This window comes from Gorilla gorilla, chromosome 6, assembly GCF_029281585.2.
Source record: "Gorilla gorilla gorilla isolate KB3781 chromosome 6, NHGRI_mGorGor1-v2.1_pri, whole genome shotgun sequence".
In the NCBI taxonomy this organism is placed as follows: domain Eukaryota; kingdom Metazoa; phylum Chordata; class Mammalia; order Primates; family Hominidae; genus Gorilla; species Gorilla gorilla.
Window position 1 is genome coordinate 123,188,462 of NC_073230.2, and position 25,306 is coordinate 123,213,767.

General features: G+C 37.9%; 1 protein-coding gene across 20 annotated transcripts in view; it reads left to right on the top strand.

Annotated features, from left to right (window-relative positions):
* Positions 1-25,306, top strand: part of FOXP2 (forkhead box P2) — a 603,320-nt gene that overhangs the window by 156,513 nt on the left and 421,501 nt on the right. Inside the window, exon 3 of one of the 20 annotated variants that reach the window (XM_063708042.1) lies at positions 9,116-9,277. The exons of the other annotated variants lie outside the window; for them this stretch is intronic. The gene's annotated coding sequence lies outside the window, so the exon portion shown is untranslated. The remainder of the gene's footprint in view (positions 1-9,115; positions 9,278-25,306) is intronic. 20 annotated transcript variants of the gene reach the window in all.

The following is a 25,306-nucleotide window of genomic DNA, read 5'->3' on the forward strand; positions in this document are numbered from 1 at the left end:
TAATGCAGTTAGTTGAGCTTGGATTTGTCAAATTTGAAGTTCCAATAGGATTCCTAGATGGGAATACCTAGCACTTTCATAGAATTATGGCCCTTGGACTCAGAAGAGAATCCTGTCCTGGGTTATTCAGATTCAGATTCTATTAACTTTTATCAAGCACCTTCTATTGGCCAGATGTTGTGCCACTCATTTTTATATGTATCCATACTACATTGTATTGATTTTCTGAATTTCTTAGGGGATTGAGGTGGGTCAAGTATGTGCTAGATGTGACTAGGACTAGAGCTGGGCTAATTATTGGGTCTGAAGGCTTTGGTCATGACTCATCGAAGCAATCAAAACTAGAGGGAGATAGCACAGCACACTGAAAATAAATGTTCTTAGCCATGAGCCAGAAAAAAAAAAAAAAAAAACAAGAACAAAGGTTGAAGTTTAAGGGGAAAGAGAGGTATAATAAAGAGGCACAGAGCACCCAATCAGGGACTAGACAGAAACCAGATCAAAGCACATGTGAGTTTGAAATAAGAGCCCAGGTTGATTGCCCTGAACATCTTTGTATGTCTTTAGTTTGCTTCTGTGCTCTAGCTAGTGCATCCAGTGTGAGTGATATTTTTAGTGGGAGGAGGAGGTTGCTATTGAGAGTGGGATCATTTTTGGCACTACATTTTTGAACCAATTTTTCTTGGCTTTCAGGAAAGCTCTAAGACTTTATATTTGTGTCTTACTACTTTTTGATTTTTAAATTGTTTATCCTTGAGATTTTTTAAGATTATGTTGTGTAAAATAATATTTTCACTCCCTTTCCGAATTGGTTTGCTAACGACCTACAGAAAATAATGCTATGTTCCATTATTTCTGATTTTCTTGGAAATTTCTCTGGGTATGTGAGAGAGAGAGGGATAAATTCTCAGGAAAGATTAAGCTCTTCTGGTATGTTTGGACAACCATAAGAGTGCCAGGATATTTTGAGGTTAATGAGCCAAAAGAAGTCACTGAGCCAGATGAAGTATGACCTTCCAGGCTAAGGTAACAAGCATGGTTTTTAGCTTGTTTTTTTTGTTGTTGTTTTGTTTTTGTGTTTTAGGAGATGGCGAGATTAGAATCACTGAAAAGTTTTATAGGTTATTCTTTTTCATATAATGAGTTTTCATAGTACATGTTTTCTTTGTCTCTAGAATGTTTTCTGTATAGCCATGATGTTTTCTATTTCTAAGAAGTTTAACGCATAGCATTTTCACTGTATTCTAACTCACCTGGTTAATTTTTTAAAGTAAAATGTTTCTTTTAGGTTTACAAAAAATTGTGAAGATAATACAAATGGTTTCTGTATACCTACCCACTCAGTTTACCCTATTATTAATATATGACATTAGTATGGTATATTTGTCACAATAAATGAGCTAATCTTTATACATTGCTATAAACTCAAGTCCATACTTTATTCATGGTTTGTTACCTTTTGCCTAATGTCCTTTTTCTGGATACCACATCATCCAGGATACCACATTAAATGTAGTGGTCCTGTCTCCTTAAGCTCCTCTTGGATGGACAGTTATGATTACCCTCTTACCCCCAAAATTGTTTTGAGAATATCTGTAATTTTCAACTAAGCGCATTTTTGGTTTTCATTCTTCCTATGGGATGTTTGTGTGTGTGTGTGTGATATGGTCAATATTGTAAACTATTTTGAATGTTAGTGAGTGTGGTATAGTTTATAAAAGATAGGGCTTTTCATACAGATTATTTAACTTAATTATATCTTTATACCTATTTCTATTTATCAATTGGTTTTATTTATTCTTATAAAGTTGATATATAAGTACTGATATACTAATACTGGCACATTAAATACTTCCCAAACATTTGTGTTTCTGTTAGTTTTTCCTTGCATTTCTAATAGTGTTTTCTTTATATATACATTCTATTTTATTCATTTTGTAAGTTTCATAATCATTACTTTTTCATTATGGATTATACCTTTTTTCTAACCCCTTGGTCCAGTTTAAGATTTCTTGCCTTTATTTCGATCTACCTAATATTAATATTGCCATCCTTGCTCTCTTTTTCCTCTGCAAAGTGAATTCCACAGTGCCTTGAACATAATTGATGCTCAAATATTTAGAGAGTGAATAAGTGAATACATGCATATTTATACCTATTCATAAGAAGAATGAGAAAAATAGAAGATGAATGCAGGAAACACTTCAGCAGTTTTTTTGTGGTACTGCCAGCTATTTTAGCATATATGAAATATGTGTAAGTTTTCCTCCTATCCTCTAAAGCCTCACATACTTTCACAAAACATACTCACTTTTAAAGTTGAGGAAGCTGTATCTATATATCCAACTTAACATGTGCAATGTCCAACATTATGTGAAAGAAATAGAGGGATAGTTATGTTATATCATAGCCTTTTGCTTGACACTTAGGATATGAATATTGTTAGTGGTTCATTTGCTTGGCATTTTAGTTCCCTCATTGCTTTTTCAGTTTATCTCAGATTATTCATAGAGCTGAAGATGCCGTGTATCAAGAGTTTTGTAACTGAAAGACTTTTTTTGTTTTCATGTTTATAAGACTTGTACATGTGTTTGTGAATGTTTGTGCACTTTTAAATCTTCTAAGTGTATAAAATTTATTCAATTAAAAAGAACAGAAAAAAATTTTTAAGTTCCAAAGTTTTTTTTCCTTGTGTAAGTATTTCGTTTTCTGAAATACATTTGTACAAAACTGTACTAAAGGGTTATTGTAGAAGAAATTGTCAGAATTAGTCAAGAACAAATATGAGCTATATAGAAATAGGATATAAAGGTGATTGTTCTCTGACATTAGAAGGTAGTATAAAGATGATTTGAAAACTTATTGAACATTTCTAACACAGTTACAGTGACATGATGGATTTGAAATACTGGAAGTGGAAGCCAAAGTTTCTTCCAGTCATATAAAATGATATACAGTATCTTTGTATGTATGATATTCAGAAACAAGCTAATTGGAGAGACTATAAAGAATATTCTTAAAGTTAAGCGCTTTTTTTTTCTAAAGCTAAAATATCACTTTGAATAAGAGCAGTTTTCAAAGAGCCCTTTAATCAGTTTATTTAACAAATACTTATCTAGCTAAATCTGGGCTAGCAGTAAAGTAGTGAACCAAACAAAATCATCTTCATCAAACTTAAAATCTTGGACTTATTTCATTTAATAATGTACTTTTCTAATGAGACCCCCAAAATTTAAAGCAGATCTAGAGTCTTTTTTAGTTGCAACTTTTAAATCATTAAGCCAAGGAAACATAAGATAAAAGAAGTAATATTTATTAATTTATTGGCCAGACACTTTATAGGGCCTTTTATATGTTGTTTCTCACTTACTACAAACTTAGAGAGTTTTGGAACTTATGGGCTATTGAGTACATATTATGGATTAGTAAACTGATATTCAAATAAGTCCTAGGTAACTAATTCATTCATTTTTTTCAATAAATTTTTTGAGCATTTACAGTGTAGTTCTAATCATGGTTCTAATCATGAGGGATTCAGGTCACACAACTAATAAGCATCGATGCCTGGTTTTCAAATCCTCATCTTACTCCTAAAGCTGTGCCTTTTGCAAGATGCCTTTTAGAATCCTTTTTGAGTCAATTGTCTTTATAATTAGTTCCTTTTGTAAGGGTATGCAGAATCACCAGATAGTTGAGAAGAAAATGTGCAGTGGACTGTTAACTACACTTTCATTAAGATTCACCAAGGCATATTTTTTAAAAAAATTGTGGTGAACTATATTGTATTACATAGAATTGTCTTTTCAGGACTATATTTTAATATTTCACATTTGGCTTTCTTTCTCCAAATGCCTTTATGTTGAAAAGGCAAGTTGGGAATCTTTGCATTTTGTTTAAAGTTGTTTCTATGTATCATTTTTTATTCTTGATCACTGTGTTTTACAAAATAATCTCATGATAAATTCTCCTCTAACTGTATAGCTACAGCTTTTCTCAAACAGGATTTTAGACATAGTATTCTTCTATATCTTCATTATGTAGTGTGTAATACGGGTTTGTTCTTATTATATGTTCTTTATCTATGAATATATTCCAGAAATTTGCAAATCTATAAACCAGAACTTTTTTAAAGCTCTTTACCCGAGTATCTCATTATCTGCCTATTAATACATCTCTCTAACACCTTGATATTTCACAGACATTTAAAATTGAATCTAGTAAAAGTTAATCATCATCTTTTATACTAATTCAGACAGATGGGTGCTAACCTCTGTTTCTTTTTTTCACACACTCAGTTAGTGACAAAATCCTATTTACTTCCTTTAGACTTCTTATATCCCTCCCTTCTCTTTTATATCCCTTGTGTTACTCCTTTAGTAAATCACAATTTCTATTTAGTAGTATTTGTCTGACTGGCACATGGCTGCCTCCTTGAAACCTTTCTGAAGTCATAGAATGAATGGCAGTCTTATGTACACTGAGCATGTTTTTAACGTAGTATTCATCAAATGAAATGAATTTTATTTGTTTTGCATGTTTATAGTCCACTTCTGGGCTGGAAGTTCTTTGAGGATAAAAGGATATATTAGCTTTGCCAACATCGCATAGTACCCAGCACGTTAAGAAATGCAATAATAGTATGAAGGGGTGAATGAATAAAGAGTTTTTCTTAAAATATTTTTAGAAGTACCTGGGTATATTAGTCGGGGTTCTCCAGAGAAACAGAACCAATAGGGGAAACACATATAGGTAAACGTGCATGCGGATGTGCAAACACACACAGGCACAGATACACACGAACACACACACGTACACACACACACACAGAGAGATGAGAGATTGATTTACTATAAAAAATTGTGTCACATAATATGGAGGCTAAAACATCCAAGATCTGTTGATGGTGTCATGCCAGGTCTAATATGAGGACCTGAGAACTAGGAGAGCCAGTGGTGTAAGTTATAGTCTCCAATGGTATAAGTTCAGTCTGTGTCTGAAGGCAGAAGACCAGTGTCCCAGCTTAAAAACAGAGAAAGAGAGAGAGAGAGAGAGAGACAGAGAGACAGAGAGAATTTTTTCTTGTTCAGCTATTTATTCTATTCAGCCTTTAATGGATTAGATAAGGCACATCCACACTAAGGAGACCATCTGGTTTACCCAGTCTCTCAATTCAGATGTTAATCATCCAGAAACCCCTCAGAGGCACACGCAGAAATAATGTTTAACCAAGTATCTGGGCACCTCATGGCCCAGTCAAGTTGACACTTAGAAAAATTTACCATCACAATGAGAGAAAAACAATTTAAAATGGAAAAAAACTCAATACGTGATAATTTAGACTAGTTTCCTTGTGACTGGAAAATTTGACTTGTGCCATTTAGTTTAGAATGTGTGAGTTTTTGTTTACTGTTGGTTATATAACTGAGTTTTAAAAATAAATATTCATAACAATATAAGACTGAAGAGAGAGAAAAGAAAAATGTGGAGTAAGCTTATTTTTTAGTTTTATCCTTGTCCTCAGGAAAGGTTACCACTGTGTGGGGTTGACCATTTAGTAGACTTATTGAAATTAATAGTAGCTGAAAGTTAATGTAACACTTATTTTGTGCCAGGCATTTTTCTAAGAACATTATATGTTTTTACTGTTTTTATCCTCACAACAGCCAAATGAGGTCAATATTGTCATTAATTATTATTATTTCAAATTTACAATGAGTAAACTGAACCACAGAAGGGCTAAGTGTTTTTTTCCAGACAGCTGGTACATGATGGAACTTGGATTCAAAGTTAACCCTGACTTGTCATTCAGAAATATTTGCTGTTCTCATCTTGTGTTCCAGATATTCTTTTTGGCATAGCAGATATAGTAATGAACAAGAAAAAGTACCTGCTGTATGGAACTCGTGTTTCATTATATGTATAGAATGTCAGATAGCATTATGTTCAGTGATGATCTGAAAATCAGAGTAAGGGGGAAAAGTAATGCCTAGTTTGGGGAAGAGTATTTACCGTTTTATATAAAGTAACCAAAGAAGGCCTTTCTATTTTATTTTATTTTATTTTAAGTTCTGAGGTACATGTGCAGGATGTGCAGGTTTGTTACATAGGTAAACGTGTGCCATGGTGGTTTGCTGCACCTATCAACCCATCACCCAGATATTATGCCCAACATGCATTAGCTATTTTTCCTGATGCTCTCCTTCCCCCCGTTCTCCCCAGTAGGCCCCAATGTGTGTTGTTCCCCTCCCTGTGTCCAGGTGTTCTCACTGTTCAGCTCCCACTTGTAAGTGAGAACATGTGGTGTTTGGTTTTCTGTTCCTGTGTTAGTTTGGTGAGGATAATGGCTTCCAGCTCCATCCATGCCACTGCAAAGGACGTGATCTCTTTCCTTTGTATGGCTGCATAGTATTCCACTGTGTGTATGTATCACATTTTCTTTATGCAGTCTATCATTGATGGACATTTGGGTTGATTCCATGTCTTTACTATTGTGAATAGTGCTGCAGTTAACATATGTGTGCATGTATCTTTATAATAGAATGATTTATATTCCTTTGGGTATATACCCAGTAATGAGATTGCTGGGTCAAATGGTATTTCTGGTTCTGGTTCTAGGTCTTTGTTTTTTTTTGTTTTTTGTTTTTTCATTATACTTTAAGTTCTAGGGTACATGTGCACAACGTGCAGGTTTGTTACATATGTTTACATGTGCCATGTTGGCGTGCTGCATTCATTAACTAGTCATTTACATTAGGTATATCTCCTAATGCTATCCCTCCCCCCTCCCCCGACCCCACAACAGGCCCCGGTGTGTGATGTTCCCCTTCCTGTGTCCAAGTGTTCTCATTGTTCAATTACCACCTATGAGTGAGAACATGCAGTGTTTGGTTTTTTTGTCCTTGCAATAGTTTGCTGAGAATGATGGTTTCCAGTTTCATCCATGTCCCTACAAAGGACATGAACTCATCCTTTTTATGGCTGCATAGTATTCCATGGTGTATATGTGCCACGTTTTCTTAATCCAGTCTATCACTGATGGACATTTGGGTTGGTTCCAAGTCTTTGCTATTGTGAATAGTGCCACAGTAAACATACGTGTGCATGTGTCTTTATAGCAGCATGATTTATAATCTTTTGGGTATATACCCAGTAATGGGATGGCTGGGTCAAATGGCATTTCTAGTTCTAGATCCTTGAGGAATCGCCACACTGTCTTCCACAATGGTTGAACTAGTTTACAGTCCCACCAGCAGTGTAAAAGTATTCCTGTTTCTCCACATCCTCTCCAGCACCTGTTGTTTCCTGACTTTTTTAATGATTGCCATTCTAACTGGTGTGAGATGGTATCTCATTGTGGTTTTGATCTGCATTTCTCTGATGGCCAGTGATGATGAACATTTTTTCATGTGTCTGTTGCCTGCATAAATGTCTTCTTTTGAGAAGTGTCTGTTCATAAATAACCTTTGCCCACTTTTTGATGGGATTGTTTTTGTTTTTGTAAATTTGTTTGAGTTTTTTGTAGATTCTGGATATTAGCCCTTTGCCAGATGAGTAGATTGCAAAAATTTTCTCCCATTCTGTAGGTTGCCTGTTCACTCTGATAGTAGTTTCTTTTGCTGTGCAGAAGCTCTTTAGTTTAATTAGATCCCATTTGTCAATTTTGGCTTTTGTTGCCATTGCTTTTGGTGTTTGAGACATGAAGTCCTTGCCCATGCCTATATCCTCAATGGTATTGCCTAGGTTTTCTTTTAGGGTTTTTATGGTTTTAAGTCTAACATTTAAGTCTTTAATCCATCTTGAATGAATTTTTGTATAAGGAAAAAGAAGGGATCCAGTTTCAGCTTTCTACATATGGCTAGCCAGTTTTCCCAGCACCATTTATTAAATAGGGAATCCTTTCCCCATTTCTTGCTTTCGTCAGATTTGTCAAAGATCAGATGGTTGTAGATGAGTGGTATTATTTCTGAGGGCTCTGTTCAGTTCCATTGGTCTATATCTCTGTTTTGGTACCAGTACCATGCTGTTTTGGTTACTGTAGCCTTGTAGTATAGTTTGAAGTCAGGTAGCGTGATGCCTCCAGCTTTGTTCTTTTGGCTTAGGATTGACTTGGCAATGCGGGCTCTTTTTTGGTTCCATATGAACTTTGAAATAGTTTTTTCCAATTCTGTGAAGAAAGTCATTGGTAGCTTGATGGGGATGATAGTGAATCTATAAATTACCTTGGGCAGTATGGCCATTTTCATTATATTGATTCTTCCTATCCATGAGCATTGAATGTTCTTCCGTTTGTTTGTGTCCTCTTTTATTTCGTTGAGCAGTGGTTTGTAGTTCTCCTCGAAGAAATACTCCACATCCCTTATAAGTTGGATTCCTAGGTATTTTATTCTCTTTGAAGCAATTGTGAATGGGAGTTCACTCATGATTTGGCTCTCTGTTATTGGTGTATAAGAATGCTTGTGATTTTTGCACATTGAATTTGTATCCTGAGACTTTGCTGAAGTTGCTTATCAGCTTAAGGAGATTTTGGGCTGTAACAATGGGGTTTTCTAAATATACAATCATGTCATCTGCAAACAGGGGTAATTTGACTTCTCTCTTTTCCTAATTGAATATCCTTTATTTCTTTCTCCTGCCTGATTGCCCTGGCCACAACTTCCAACACTGTGTTGAATAGGAGTGGTGAGAGAGGGCTTCCCTGTCTTGTGCCAATTTTCAAAGGGAATGCTTCCAGTTTTTGCCCATTCAGTATGATATTGGCTGTGGGTTTGTCATAAATAGCTTTTATTATTTTGAGATACATCCCATCAATACCTAATTTATTGATCGTTTTTAGCATGAAGCGTTGTTGAATTTTGTCAAAGGCCTTTTCTGCATCTATTGAGATAATCACGTGGTTTTTGTCTTTGGTTCTGTTTATATACTGGATTACGTTTATTGATTTGCATATGTTGAACCAGCCTTGCATCCCAGGGATGAAGCCCTCTTGATCATGATGGATAAGCTTTTTGATGAGCTGCTGGATTCAGTTTGCCAGTATTTTTTTTGAGGATTTTTGCGTCGATATTTATCAGGGATATTGGTCTAAAATTCTCTTTTTTTGTTGTGTGTCTTCCAGGCTTTGGTATCAGGATGATGCTTGCCTCATAAAATGACTTAGGGAGGATTCCCTCTTTTTCTATTGATTGGAATAGTTTCAGAAGGAATTATACCAGCTCCTCCTTTTACCTCTGATAGAATTCGGCTGTGAATCCATCTGGTCCTGGACTTTTTTTGGTTGGTAAGCTATTAATTATTGCCTCAATTTCAGAGCCTGTTATTGGTCTATTCAGAGATTCAACTTCTTCCTGGTTTAGTCTTGGGAGGGTGTATGTGTCCAGGAATTTATCCATTTCTTCTAGATTTTCTAGTTTATTTGCATAGAGGTGTTTATAGTATTCTCTGATGGTAGTTTATTTCTGTGGGATCCCTGGTGATATCCTCTTTATCATTTTTTATTGCGTGTATTTGATTCTTCTCTCTTTTCTTCATTAGTCTTGCTAGCAGTCTATCAATTTTGTCGATCATTTCAAAAAACCAGCTCCTGCATTCATTGATTTTTTGAAGGGTTTTTTCTGTCTCTATCTCCTTCAGTTCTTCTCTGATCTTAGTTATTTCTAGCCTTCTGCTAGCTTTTGAATGTGTTTGCTCTTGCTTCTCTAGTTCTTTTAATTGTGATGTTAGGGTGTCAATTTTGGATCTTTCCTGCTTTCTCTTGTGGGCATTTAGTGCTATAAATTTCCCTCTACACACTGCTTTAAATGTGTCCCAGAGATTCTAGTATGTTGTGCCATTGTCTGTTTGGTTTCAAAGAACATCATTATTTCTGCCTTCATTTCGTTATGTACCCAGTAGTCATTCAGGAGCAGGTTGTTCAATTTCCATGTAATTGAGCGGTTTTGGGTGAGTTTCTTAATCCTGAGTTCTAGTTTGATTGCACTGTGGTCTGAGAGACAGTTTGTTATAATTTCTGTTCTTTTATATTTGCTGAGGAGTGCTTTACTTTCAAGTATGTGGTCAATTTTGGAATAAATGTGGTGTGGTGCTGAGAAGAATGTATATTTTGTTGATTTGGGGTGGAGAGTTCTGTAGATGTCTATTAGGTCCACTTGGTGCAGAGCTGAGTTCAATTCCTGGATATCCTTGTTAACTTTCTGTCTTGTTGATCTGTCTAATGTTGACAGTGGGGTGTTAAAGTCTCCCATTATTATTATGTGGGAGTCTAGGTCTCTTTGTAGGTCTCTAAGGACTTGCTTTATGAATCTGGGTGCTCCTGTATTGTGTGCATATATATTTAGGATAGTTAGCTCTTCTTGTTGAATTGATCCCTTTACCATTATGTAATGGCCTTGTTTGTCTCTTTTGATCTTTGTTGGTTTAAAGTCTGTTTTATCAGAGACTAGGATTGCAACCCCTGCCTTTTTTTGTTTTCCATTTGCTTGGTAGATCTTCCTCCATCCCTTTATTTTGAGCCTATGCGTGTCTCTGAATGTGAGATGGGTCTCCTGAATACAGCACACTGATGGGTCTCTTGACTCTTTATCCAATTTGTCAGTCTGTGTATTTTAATTGGAGCATTTAGTCCATTTACATTTAAGGTTAATATTGTTATGTGTGAATTTGATCCTGTGATTATGATGTTAGCTGGTTATTTTGCTCGTTACTTGATGCAGTTTCTTCCTAGCCTCGATGGTCTTTACAGTTTGGCATGTTTTTGCAGTGGCTGGTACCAGTTTTTCTTTTCCATTTTTAGTGCTTCCTTCAGGAGCCCTTGTAGGGCAGGCCTGATGGTGACAAAATCTCTCAGCATTTGCTTGTCTGTAAAGGATTTTATTTCTCCTTCACTTATGAAGCTTAGTTTGGCTGTATATGAAATTCTGGGTTGAAAATTCTTTTCTTTAAGAATGTTGAATATTGGCCCCCCACTCTCTTCTGGCTTGTAGAGTTTCTGCCGAGAGATCTGCTGTTAGTCTGATGGGCTTCCCTTTGTGGGTAACCCGACCTTTCTCTCTGGCTGCCCTTAGCATTTTTTCCTTCATTTCAACTTTGGTGAATCTGACAATTAGTGTCTTGGAGTTGCTCTTCTTTAGGAGTATCTTTGTGGCGTTCTCTGTGTTTCCTGAATTTGAATGTTGGCCTGCCATGCTAGGTAGGGGAAGTTCTCCTGGATAATATCCTGCAGAGTGTTTTCCAACTTGGTTCCATTCTCCCCGTCACTTTCAGATACACCAATCAGACATAGATTTGGTCTTTTCACATAGTCCCATATTTCTTGGAAACTTTGTTCATTTCTTTTTACTCTTTTTTCTCTAAACTTCTCGCTTCATTCTGTTCATTTGATCTTCAATCACTGATACCCTTTCTTCCAGTTGATCAAATCAGCTACTGAAGCTTGGGCATTCGTCACGTAGTTCTAGTGCCATGGTTTTCAGCTCCATCAGTTCATTTAAGGACTTCTCTACACTGGTTATTCTAGTTAGCCATTCATCTAATCTTTTTTCAAGGTTTTTAGCTTCTTTGTGATGCATTCGAATTTCCTCCTTTAGCTCGGAGAAGTTTGATCGTCTGAAGCCTTCTTCCCTCAACTCGTCAAAGTCATTCTCCGTCCAGCTTTGTTCCATTGCTGGCGAGGAGCTGCGTTCCTTTGGAGGGGGAGAGGCGCTCTCATTTTTAGAATTTTCGGCTTTTCTGCCCTGTTTTTCCCCATCTTTGTGGTTTTATCTACCTTTGTTCTTTGATGATGGTGACGTACAGATGGGGTTTTGGTGTGGATGTCCTTTGTATTTGTTAGTTTTCCTTCTAAAATCAGGACCCTCAGCTGCAGGTCTGTCGGAGTTTGCTGGAGGTCCACTCCAGACCTTGTTTGCCTGGGTATCAGCAGCAGAGGCTGCAGAACAGCAAATATTGCTAAACAGCAAATGTTGCTGCCTGGTTTTTCCTCTAGAAGCCTCGTCTCAGAGGGGTACCTGGCCGTGTGAGATGTCAGTCTGCCCCTACTGGGCGATGCCTCCCAGTTAGGCTAGTCGGGGGTCAGGGACCCACTTGAGGAGGCAGTCTGTACATTCTCAGATCTTAAACTCTATTCTGGGAGAACCACCACTCTTTTCAAAGCTGTCAGACAGGGACATTTAAGTCTGCAGTGGTTTCTGCTGCCTGTTTTTCAGCTATGCCCTGCCGTCAGAGGTGGAGTCTACAGATGCAGGCAGGCCTCCTTCAGCTGCAGTGGGCTCCACCCAGTTGGAGCTTCTGGGCTGCTTCGTTTACCTACTGAGGCCTCAGCAACTGCGGGGGCGCCTGTCCCCCAGCCTGGCTGCCGCCTTGCAGTTTGATCTCAGACTGCTGTGCTAGCAATGAACAAGGATCTGTGGGCGTGGGACCCTCCGAGCCAGGAGCGCAATATAATCTCCTGGTGTGGCATTTGTTAAGACCATTGGAAAAGCGCAGTATTAAGGTGGGAGTGATCCAATTTTCCAGGTGCCGTCTGTCACAGCTTCGCTTGGCTAGGAAAGGGAATTTCCTGACCCTTGTGCTTCCTGGGTGAGGCAATGCCTCACCCTGCTTCGGCTCACACTCGGTGTGCCGCACCCACTGTCCTGCAACCACTGTCTGACAAGCCCCAGTGAGATGAACCCCCTACCTCAGTTGGAAATACAGAAATCGCCTGTCTTCTGCATTGCTCACGCTGGGAGCTGTAGACTGGAGCTCTTCCTATTCGGCCATCGTGGAACCGCCCTGGTTCTAGGTCTTTGAGGAATCACCACACTGTCTTCCACAATGGTTGAACTAATTTACATTCCCACTCACAGTGTAAAAGTATTCTTATTTCTCCACAACCTCAGCCGCAGGATCTTGTTTCTTCAATTTTTAATCATTGCCATTCTGATTGGCATGAGATAGTGTCTTTTTTTTTGTTTGAGACAGAGTTTTGCTCTTGTTACCCAGGCTGGAGTGCAATGGCACAATCTCGGCTCACTGCAAGCTCTGCCTCCCGGGTTCAAGTGATTCTCCTGCCTCAGCCTCCCGAGTAGCTGGGATTACAGGCATGTGCCACCACGTCTGGCTAGTTTTTTTGTATTTTTTAGTAGAGACAGGGTTTCTCCATGTTGATCAGGCTGGTCTCAAACTCCCAACCTCAGGTGATCCACCCACCTTGGCCTCCCAAAGTGCTGAGATTATAGGTGTGAGCCACCATGCCCAGCCAAGATGGTATCTTTTGTGGTTTTTATTTGCATTTCTCTAATGACCATTGATGTTGAGCTTTTTTTCCTGTTTGTTGGCTGCAAAAATGTCTTCTTTTGAGAAGTGTGTTTTGAGAAACACAATTGGGTTGTTTGTGTTTGTCTTGTAAATTTGCTTAAGTTTCATGTAGACTCTGGATATTAGGCTATTTTCAGATGGGTAGTTTGCAAACATATTTTTCCCATTCTGTGGGTTAGCTGTTCACTCTGATGATAGTTTCTTTTGCTGTGCAGAAATTCTTTAGTTTAATTAGATCCGACTTGTCAAGTTTTGCTTTTGTTGCAATTGTTTTTTACCTCTTCAAGGGGAACTATAAACTCTGCTCAAGGAAATCAGAGAGGGTACAAACAAATGGAAAAACATTCCATGCTCATGGGTAGAAAGAATCAATATAGTGAAAATGGCCATACTGCCCAAAGTAATTTATAGATTCAGTGCTTTTCCCATTAAACTACCATTGACATTCTTCACAGAATTAGAAACATCTATGTTAAAATTCATATGGAACCAAAAGGAGCCCATATAGCCAAGATAATTCTAAGCAAAAAGATCAAAGCTGAAGGTATCATGCTGCCTGACTTCAAAGTTTACTACAAGGCTACAGTAAACAAAACATCATGGTACTGGTACAAAGACAGACACATAAACCAATGGAAGAGAATAGAGAACTCAGAAATAAGACAGCACATCTACAACCATCTGATCTTTGACAAACGTGACAAAAACAAGCAATGGGGAAATTATTCCCTATATAATAAATGGTGCCGGGAGAACTGGCTAGCCATATGCAGAACATTGAAACTGGATCCCTTCCTTATACCTTATACAAAAATTAAATCAACATGATTAAAGACTTAAATGTAAAACCCCAAACTATAAAAACCCTAGAAGAAAATCTAGGCAATACCATTTAGGACATAGGCACAGGCAAAGATTTCATGATGAAAGCATCAAAAGAAGGCTTTTCTATGAAAGTCATTTTTTTCTTTTTTTTCTTTTTCTTTTTTTTTTTTGAGTTGGAGTCTTGCTCTGTTGCCCAGGCTGGAGTGCAGTGGCACGATCTCAGCTCACTGCAACCTTTGCCTCCCTGGTTCAGGCGATTCTCCTGCCTCAGCCTCCTGAGTAGCTGGGATTACACGAGCCCGCCACCATGCCCGGCTAGTTTTTTGTACTTTTAGTAGAGACAGGGTTTCACTGTGTTAGCCAGGATGCTCTTGATTTCCTGACCTTGTGATCCACCAGCTTCAGCCTCCCAAAGTGCTGGGATTACTGGCATGAGCCACCGTGCCCGGCCGTAAAGTCATTTTTGAGCAGAGGCATGAAGGAAGTGAGCAAACCAGATAAACTGTTGCTTTGGGGGAAAAATATTCCAGGGAAATCCTTGAGCAAATGCAGATTCCCTTACATGGGAGCATGCTTTGTATGCTTAAAGAACAACAAGGAGGCCAGGGAGTAAGAGAAAGAGGAGTAGTAGGAAACGAAGCCAGATAGAGAAGAGCCAAACTCTTATTAGAATTTCTAGACAATTATAAGCACTTTGGTTTTTAACCCCCAATAAAGTAAAAGCTATTACAGGAATTTGGGAAGAGTTTTGAAACATGATCTTGTTTCTGTTTTAACATAATCATGTTTGCTGCTGTATTGAGAATAGACAATGGGATCAAAGGCAAAACCAGAAAGACTAGGAAGCTGTGGCAATAATACACATTAGCAATGATGGTGGCTTGGATCTAGTTGGTAGTGGTGCAGGTAATGGCGGATGGTAATTTAAGAAGCTGAATTCTGGATATATTTTCAAGTTATAAAAACAGGATGTACGTGTGGGTTATGTGTCTTAATCCCTACATTATACTGTGTTTGGTGGATATCCTATGATTGGTTAATGTTCCTATGCAAAGCAGGAGATGGTTAGGGGTTGACCAATTATGTCAATTTTCTGGTGAAAAAGAAAAATAGTATTATAGGATCACCTTTTGAAAAGCATAGGATTAGAGCTGTGGTCTAGGCTAATGTCAGAGTTCTGGAATGGCCCAGGAACACCAGAACTTTATGACAGAATGAAACAAAGGATCTCAAAAGAACAATAAGGACATTGTAGATATTCACATCCTGAAATTAAAGGAACAAACAAAAAACACTATCAGTAATTTTACGTATCATAACTATTCATTTTACTGGCACAACATTTTAAAACATTACCAGACTTATAGCAATGCTTCTGACAGTATTTATTTGATATATAAATTTATTTTGACATTGTCTTTTCTCAGGTTGAATGCAGAGAACTTCTCTGTCTTAAAAACATCAGAAACATTAAGTAGTAGACAAGATGAAGAATGTCTAGAGAGTTTCATTTATATGAACATAAATTATAATGTTTTACAGTGCTTAGGCTGTGATGAAGTTTAAGGTTCCATGGTAGGCAGAGAAAACCTGGGTAAACTATTAATAGTTCAGTATCCCGATTTCCTATGGGGATGTGGTTTCCACTTGTAGAGGAGAATATTATAGTCTTATTTAGTATAAAATTCATATATTGTAGAAGAGTATGTTAGAGGTCTCAGTTGGGCTTTTCTTGAATTTATTATCTTACCAAGTCAAATACAGATGCAGCTTTCATAAAAGGAATATATTCTAAAGTAATATCTGAGAGTCTTCGATCAACTTATTACATTTTGATGACCATTTCAACTGATGAACAGTAGAAGTAGAATAGCTGGAAGAATACAAATGAGGTGCAAAAGTTATTGATGAAAAGCAACAGAATTCAAAACTCAAAATGCTTAATAAATAAATATTGTAGGCAAACTGGGTTATAAAAAGGATAATTATTCTAAGTATGTTAACGTTGTTTACACTGACATAGGCTGTTAAAAAATTATGGGCCAATTATGTTCAGTGACCTAACATTATAAAATAGATTAGTTACTAGGGTGAAAATTTCTTTAATAATACCATCTTTCATATAGAGTGATTCTTTGACTAGAATGACAGATGTAACCAGAACATAATAGTAATCAGAGAAAGATGTTTGAGTCTCAGAAGTATCTGCTACCTTCTTATTAGCCCTTGTTTACAGAGTATACGACAGTTTTTGTGTTATATGATTTCTCAGTCATAAAACAAGCTTTCAGCAGGAGAAACAAGTTAAATATGTGTTTGTGTTGGGAGAGGATTGGATGGGAACATTCGAGCAGAAGCAGTGATAATAGCTGGAAATATGACATTGCGAAAAAAGATAAATCTTAATATACAAAACTGTAAAATGATGCACTTGTTAATGATGGGTTTTCCTGATAATCTTGAGGCAATAAATTCTAAATTATCACTCATAAGAAGTTTAGGCATAATACATTTTAGAAAGATTTCTCTCTGTGGTAGGTTGCAAAAATGTCTACAAATTCTTCCCATCCTTGAATGTATATTTTTGTTGTTGTTGTTGTTTGAGACAGAGTCTTGCTCTGTCACCCAGGCTGGAGTGCAATGGTGCCATCTCAGCTCACTGCAACCTCTGTCTCCCAGGTTCAAGCGGTTCTTTTGCCTCAGCCTTCAGAGTAGCTGGGATTAGTGGGGTGTGTGCCTCCATGCTCGGCTAGTTTTTGTAGTTTTAGTAAAGACAGAGTTTCATCATGTTGGCCAGGCTGGTTCAAACTTCTGACCTCAGGTGATCCACCTGTGTCGGCCTCCCAAAGTGCTGGGATAACAGATGTGAGCCACTGCACCCAGCCTTTTTTTTTTTTTTTACATAAACAACAATAACAACAACAACAACAACACCGCCAAAAAACCAATGTGACTTTGCAGCTCCTCCCAGGCTATTTCTACATTCCCTTGAATCAGGGATGGCCTTGTGAATTAATTGACTGATGGAATATATCAGAAATGACATTAGCTCAGAAAGTAGTAAAGTATGCCAACTGAAAAATACAAATTTGAAAACCGTCTGCCACCATTATTGATTAATGGGTCCTAATAAGTTATTGGTGGCAAGTTACTTTTTTTTTTAAGACAGCTTCATAAAATTATCTAAGAATTTGTCATCCCGTAAATTAGCCTTAGATGACTCTATTTAAAAAAATTAGACTGAATAGACTGTTGACCTGACCTAAATTTTCTAGCCTACTATTTTGTTAGGTTTTTAGAATATTGAAACAAACATTTTCTTTTAATAATTTAAGAAAAAAATGCATGAACAACTAAGGATTTTTTACTTTTCAGTTTTCAAACTTTTAATTACACACACACACACACCTTTCATATTCCAGTTTATTCTTCCCAATTTAAAATGAGTTCAGACGTCTTTTAAATAAAGTATCAGATATAAGCTAGTGAATATCTTAGTGGTTAGAGCTGCACAGGTAAGTGTATGTAGTGGCATTAAAAAAATATTCCCAGGCAATTAACTGAACACATGAAAAAAGAAATTAACGAGTGGGTGGAAGAAGAGCTGCATATTTTTGACAATAAAACAATAGGAGATGGTTTCAGTTTGGTACATGAAACAAAAAGGTGAATGTCTGTATAAGATTACTGTCTCTACTTCTTTCTTCTTAAATAGTAGTAGATGGTGGATAAGCTATGTGTATCTGTCAGAGAGCAATGAAGTTCCCTTTTGTTTGGTTTACAATTGTTGTTGTATGCTATTAGGTAAATTTTGATGTACTTTCAATAAAAAGGACTATTAATGAATTAATGTTTATAAGTCTCTTGGAGCTCATCAAATGAAAGGTGTTATATAAGTGTAAAATGGTAGTATTCTTGTAGTTCCCATGGCAACAATAACTTTCCCACCTGACATGAACTCACTAATAAAGTTGTAGCAAAGTCGCTATGCTAACTTTACTTTTTGCACTTTCAAATCTAAAATGTTTCAGGTTTGTACTTCAATATTGCATAAATATTTTATTTTTATTAACTAATTGATTTATGTTACCTCTGCACTCCTATTCCTTGTATGTTTCATTGTATTTTGATTATCCAAGGAAAAGACTATTCAGGTTAAAAGTAGGAGGATTTTAAACATTTTTAAAATGTTTAAAAGATTAGGCTTCTTCCTAATTCAACTGTCTTTAGAGTCAGAAAGCTCTGGAGTTAAATCTTGCCTCTGCTACAGTGTGATGTAAAACAAATTATTTCTCTCATCTGTTTGTCATCTGTAAAATAAAACTGTTATAGAACCTATCTCAAAACACCATTCTGTGGACTGCATGCAATTATATATGTGAGGTGATTAGCATGGTGTCTGATGCATAATAAGTACTTAAATCTAGATAGTATAGAATACATTATTTTCTATCCTTAGAATAAGTACATTGGCCTTATTCTCACACCTGTAATTTCAGCACTTTGGGAGGTCAAGGTGCTTGAATAATTTGAGGTCAGGAGCTCGAGACTAGCCTGGACAACATGGTGCAAGCCTGCTTCTATAAAAATACAAAAATTAGCTGGGCGTGGTGGCGGCCACCTGTAATCCCAGCAACTTGGGAGGCTGAGGCAGGAGAATTGCTTGAACCTGGGAGCCGGAGGTTGCAGTGAGCCCGGGTCACGCCATTGTACTCCAGCCTGGGTGACAAGAGTGAGACTCTGTCTCAAAAACAAAACAAAACAAAAAAATGCATCTAGGGCAGGTGTATCTGATAGAACTTACTGTTGTGATAGAAATATTTACTATCATCTGGGTACAGTGGCTCATGCCTGTAATCCAAGCACTTTGGGAGGTCTAGGAGGCAGGATTGCTGGAGGTCAGGAGTTCAAGACCAGCCTGGGCAACATAGTGAGGCCCCATCTCTACAAAAAATTAAAAATTACCTAGGTATGGTGGTATGTACCTGTAACCTCAGCTGCTTGGATGGCCGAGGTGGGAGGATCACTTGAACCAAGGAGTTTGAGGCTTGGAGTGAGCTATGATCACATCATTGCACTCCAGCCTAGGTGGCAGTACTAAGTAAAAGGTACTATGCTTAGTACTTGGGTGATGGGATCATTCATACCCCAAACCTCAGCATCACTCGGTATACCCAGGTAACAAACCTGCACATATACTTCCTGAATCTAAAATAAAAGATTTTTTTTAAAAAAGAAATGTTCACAATCTACATAGTTCAGTATGGTAGCCATTAGCCACACAGGGTTGCTGAGTACTTGAAATCTGTCAAATAACTGATGCTTAAGTTTGATTTAATTTTAACAAATTTAGATTTAAAGAATCACATGTGGCTAGAACCTACCAATATTAGACAATGCAGGTCTAGTGTAAGGCAACATTTCTTCTTTCTTTCCACCCACCTGAGAAATTTATTTGCATTCCAGTTGGAATATTGGAATTTTAACTTGTGGTCTTCTGTCATCCTTGTTGATCATGCACACTCATGGTAAATAAAATTTATTTTTAGGTTTTTCTTTAATTTCTACTTTTCTTTTTACCTTAGTTTTATGTCTACATAGTATCCCCTCTCTGCCAAATTCCATAATGCCCATTCAGTGCATTCCTCTGCTCATTTTTCTCTTATCCACTAATTCCCTACACTCTTAGCTAACCTTTTTCCTTTTAGCTCTGTTGCACAGTAAAGAAGGGTCTTTTCTTTTGACAAACAACTCTTTATATTTCTTTGACCTAGTTTTCTCCCAGCTTCCCTGAAACCTTGCTCCATTGTCAATCCTTTTTTCCTTAATATTTTCCTCATCACCAATTCTTTTATTCAGTTTCAAATCAAAGGAATTGCTCACTATCCTTTATTTTATTATCAGAGTTGCAAATGAGTTATCTTTGCTTATGCCAGAACTGCCTCATCTTCCATTTTCCCCTTAATTTCTTGAAATCTGGTCAATCATAAACACTCCTCTATTATAGATTACCAATTCCTTTATGACTTCTTTTTCTTTTTTTTTTCAATTTTCTTCCCTTCTTCCCCTCTTTCTTCCTTTTCCTTTTCCTTTTTCCTTTTCCCTTTCCCTTTCCTTTCCTTTCCTTTTTTGGTGTTTTTGTTTATTGATACCAGGTGTTGCTGCGTTTCCCAGGCTGGTGTTTAGTGCTGTGATCATAGCTCACTGTAACCTTGAACTCCTGGGCTCAAATGCTCCTTCCACCTCAGCCTCCCAATGTGCTGGAATTACAGGCGTGAGCTACTGTGCCTGGCTGATGTTCTTTTCTTAATCAGTCCCACCTTGAAATGTATTCTTCCTTTGGCCTCCTATACCATCCTGCATTGTCTCCTGATTCTTTGTAACTGTTATGGTTCCTTTAAAATGCTTGTGTTTTCTTTCTTGCAGCATTCTCCCCTGCAAGAAAGAAAATACAGGCATTTTAAAGGAACCATAACAGTTATACTGGTATACACTCTGTCGGCCTCGAGCTGGCTTCTAGTTTGCATTCCCATGCTTCCTCATCTATTTGTGTCCTAAATGAACCCTTCTAAAGTCAGCTCACAATTATATGACTTATTTTTAGAAAAAAAACCTTTAATATTTGTGTGTTTCAAAATCTTTAGCTTGGCCTTCAGTAACACTGGATGTATTCTTGCTTTGCCTGTTTAGCTTCCTTACTCTCACCTTTTTACGCTGCCACCCAGGAGTTCTGAAAATGTGTCTAGGGTTTCTCTAAGACCCTGTCAAGGTGGCTGTGAGGTCAAAACTCTTTAATACTTACATTAATATGTTATTTGCCTTACTTCTCTTCACCCTTATTCTAGTATGAATATACCAGAGAGCTGTCCAGAGGCTAAAGATGTTTGATGATGTCATTACTCTGATGACTAATGGAATGTATGTGTGATTTTTAAATTTCTCAGTTGAATACAGTAAGTACAGATACAGGTCATTCACAAAAATAGAAGTTTTTTTCATGGGGGGCAGGATTCTTATTTTAAAAGTGTAAAGGTGACCTGAGACCAAAGTTTTGAGAACTTCTGTTGTAACTTACTGTTACTATGCCATTGTTGTTTTTACACAAATATGCTCATGTTTTCCTTCCCACCCCTATTTAAACAACGTCTGCACTTTAATATCTGGGCCAAATATTAACTCCTCATCAAGCCTTTCCTGATCTTCTCCTTCACCCACAATAGTGTGTGATTATTCTTGTTTATACATATTACCTGTAGTACTTTATTTGTATCTTTTAAAAATGATATTTGTAGTATTAACCTATTTGGGGGTGTGTTAGGCTGTTTTTGAGTTACTATAAAGAAATACCTGAGACTGAGCAATTTATAAAGAAAAGAGGTTTAATTGGCTCACCATTCTACAGGCTGTACAACCATGCAACCAACATTGCTCAGCTTCTGGGGAGGCCTCAGGGAGCTTTTACTCATGGGGGAAGGCAAAGCAAGAGCAGGCCCCTCACATAGTGAAAGCAAGAGCAAGAGAGAGAGTGTGCGGGGTGGGGAGGGGATGTGCCACATACTTTTAAATGACCAGATCTTATGAGAAGTCACTCACTATCCCAGGACAGCATCAAGCCATGAGGGATCCTCCCACATGACCCAAGCACTTCCCACCAGGCCCTGCCTCCAACATTGGGGATTTTAATTGAACATGAGATTTGGGCAGGGCATCCAACCTGTATGATTTTGCCCTGGCGCCTCTGAAATCTCATGTCCTTCTTACATTGTAAAATGCAATCATGCCTTTCCCAACAGTTCCCCAAAGTCTTAACTCATTTCAGCATTAACTCAAAAGTCCAAAGTCTCTTCTGAGACAAGGCAAGTTCCTTCCACCTATGAGCCTATAAAATACAAAACAAGTTATTTACTTCCAAGATACAATGGGGGTATAGGCATTGGGGAAACATTTCTCTTCCAAAAGGGAGAAATCAGCCAAAAGAAAGGGGCTACAGGTCTCAAGTGAGTTTGAAACCCAGCAGGGCAGTCATTAAACCTGAAAGCTCCAAAATAATCTCCTTTGACTCCGTGTCCCACATCCAGGGCACACTGATACAAGTGGTGGGCTCCCAAGGCTTTGGGCAGCTCTTCCCCTGTGACATTGTAGGGGTCAGCCCTTGCGCTTGCTCTCACAGGTTTTTGAGTGCTTGTGGCTTTTCCAGGCAAAGGGTGTAAGCTGCTGCTGGCTCTACCAGTCTGGGGTCTGGAGCATGGTGGTCCCCTTCCCACAGCTCCACTAGGCAGTACCCTAGTGAGGACTCTGTGTGGGGCCTCCAACCCCACATTTCCCCTTGAAACAACCCTAGTAGAGGTTCTCGGTGGGGACTCTGCCTCTGCAGTGGGCTTCTGTGTGGGCACCCAGGCTTTCTCAGACATCCTGTGAAATGTAGGTGGAGGCTGCCAAACCTCCTTAACTCTTGCACTCTGTGCACCCACAGGCTTAACACCCCAGGGAACCTGCCAAGGATTATGGCTTCCACCTTAATGGCAGCAGCCCAAGCTGTACTTCAGGTCCCCTGAGCCGAGGCTGGAGCTTGAGTGGCCTGGTTTCGAGAAGCAGTGTCCTGAGGTTGTGCAGGGCAATAGAGGCCCTAACCCCCAAATTCATTTTTTCCTCCTAGGCCTCAGAGCTAGTGATGAGAAGGGTTGCTGTGAAGGTGTCTGAAATGCCCTAGTAGCTTTTTTTCCATTGTCTTGGATATTAGCACTTCAATGAAAAAAACAACAACAACAAAAAACTGGACCTATCAGCCCAGATTTTACTGTCCATATCACTATTAGCATTTTGGTCACAACCATTTAACCAGTCTCTAAGAAGTTCCAAATTTCCCCTCATTTTCCTGTTTTCTTCTGAGCCCTCCAAACTCTTCCAACCTCTACCTATTACCCAGTTCCAAAGTCACCTCCACATTTTCAGGTATTTTTATAGCAAAACTCCTGGTGCCAATGTTCACTGTTAGGGCAGGTCTTGCTTTGCTATAGAGGAAATACCTTAGACTGGATAATTTATAAAGAGGTTTAATTGGCTTATTGTTCTGCAGACTGTACAGGAAGCATGGTGCCAGCATCTCCTCAGCTTCTGGGGAGGCCTCAGGGAGCTTTTACTCATGGTGGAAAGTGAAGCAGGAGCAGGCATTTCACGTGGCAAAAGCGGAAGCAAGAGAGAGAGTTGGGGAGAAGTACCACACACTTATAAGCCACCAGATGTCATGAGAACTCACTCAGTGTCTAAGAACAGCATCAAGATATGAGGAATCCATCCTTATGCCCCCAAACACCTCCCAATAGGCCCCACCTCCAACACTGGGGGTTACAATTCAACATGAAATTTTGGCGGGGCATCCAAACTATAACAGGAGGATTACTGGATTTGCTTAATACCTTGAATCAGGGACCATATAATTTTTGAGCTTTGTTATTTCCACTGAACTTCATGTATTTTAGGATAGACACTCAGTACTTATTTGTTTGATATATAAAATTGTTCACTTGTTCAGCTATTAGTTCATTGAACAAAAATTTATGTAGTGCCAACTGTGAGCTAAATGTTTGAAAGACCCTCGAGGAGCTTAATGTCTTATAGTAGGTGATAAAAATGTAAACAAATTAGTGTTGTAATCATCTTACAACATGTTATAAAACGTTTGAATAGGGTTCATTGGAAGGAGGGAAAAAAGCAAATGAGCAAATCTTCTAAAGAAATGGGATATCAGAAAATGCTTTAGAGAAGAAGTTATTCTTAAAATGAAAATTCTGCATGCGCCAAATCCTATTCTTCTTGCCAAGAGCTTTCTATAGAGCATGTACCCAGTAGACTTACTGAAGATTGAAAAAATTATCCTCTCAACCCTTCAAAATGCCAGCTTTCTAGATCCTAAAGAAAGCAGCCTTTACTAAGTCTTTTCTTTATTACCTTTCCTACAAAAAGCTTATGAACAACCTTTTGCAAGTATCGCCAAATTCAAAGAACATCTTCCATTACTTTCATTTACTATTCTGTATTAGCCTAAAAATATCTTATTTTTAGATATTCGCTCTTACATGAATATGTTAATGTACTTCTTTTTCAACTGTAGTAAAATATAGGCTGGGCACAGTGGCTCATGTCTGTAATCCCAGCACTTTGGGAGGCCAAGGCAAGCAGATCACGAGTTCAGGAGATCGAGACCATCCTGGCTAACACGGTGAAAACCTGCCTCTACTAAAAGTACAAAAATTAGCCAGGTGTGGTGGTGGGTGCCTGTAGTCCCAGCTACTCAGGAGGCTGAGGCAGGAGAGTCGCTTGAACCCAGGAGGCAGAGGTTGCGGTGAGCCAAGATTGTGCCACTGCACTCCAGCCTGGGAGACAGAGCGAGACTCCATCTCAAAAATAAATAAATAAATAAAATAAATAAATAAATAAATATATATGTATATATAAAACATTTATCATTTTAACAATTTTTAAGTGTATGGTTCAATGTCGTTAAGCACATTCAGACTGTCATGCAACTGTCACAACCATGTATCTCCAGAAATTTTTTTATCTTCCAAAATTGAAATACTGTACCCATTAAGCAATAATATACTTCTCATTTCCTTCTCTCTCAATTCCCTAAAAACCACCATTCTCCATTCTGTGTCCATGTATTTGACTACTCTATGTATTTCATATAAGTGGAATCACAATATTTGTCCTCTTGTGAACTGGCTAATTTTACTCAGCATAATGTCTTCAAGGTTCATCCATGTAAACAAGCATCAGGACATAGTATATGTCAGAATTTCTTTTTTAAGGCTAAATAATATTCCATTGTATGTACATACCACATTTTATTTATCCATTTATCCTATGTGGACATGAACATGTAAATTTTGAGTATATTTGTTCATGTATGGAACTTATAATCAACTCAGCAACATGTACTTAGGGGTTACTTGGTAGGACATGGAATTAAAGTCATAATGTGATTATGAGTATTTGTGCAAGAGGGAATTTGCTCATACATAGGATAATATTAGGGCATATTAGAATTTAGTGAAACATGAATTTGGACTACAAACTCAGATTAAGTACAAAAATGCTCACATTTTAAAAACTACCACTCAAATATCCATACAAATTTTGTGTTAGATTTTCTTCTTTAGGAAAGATAGAGTATGTTGTAATATAG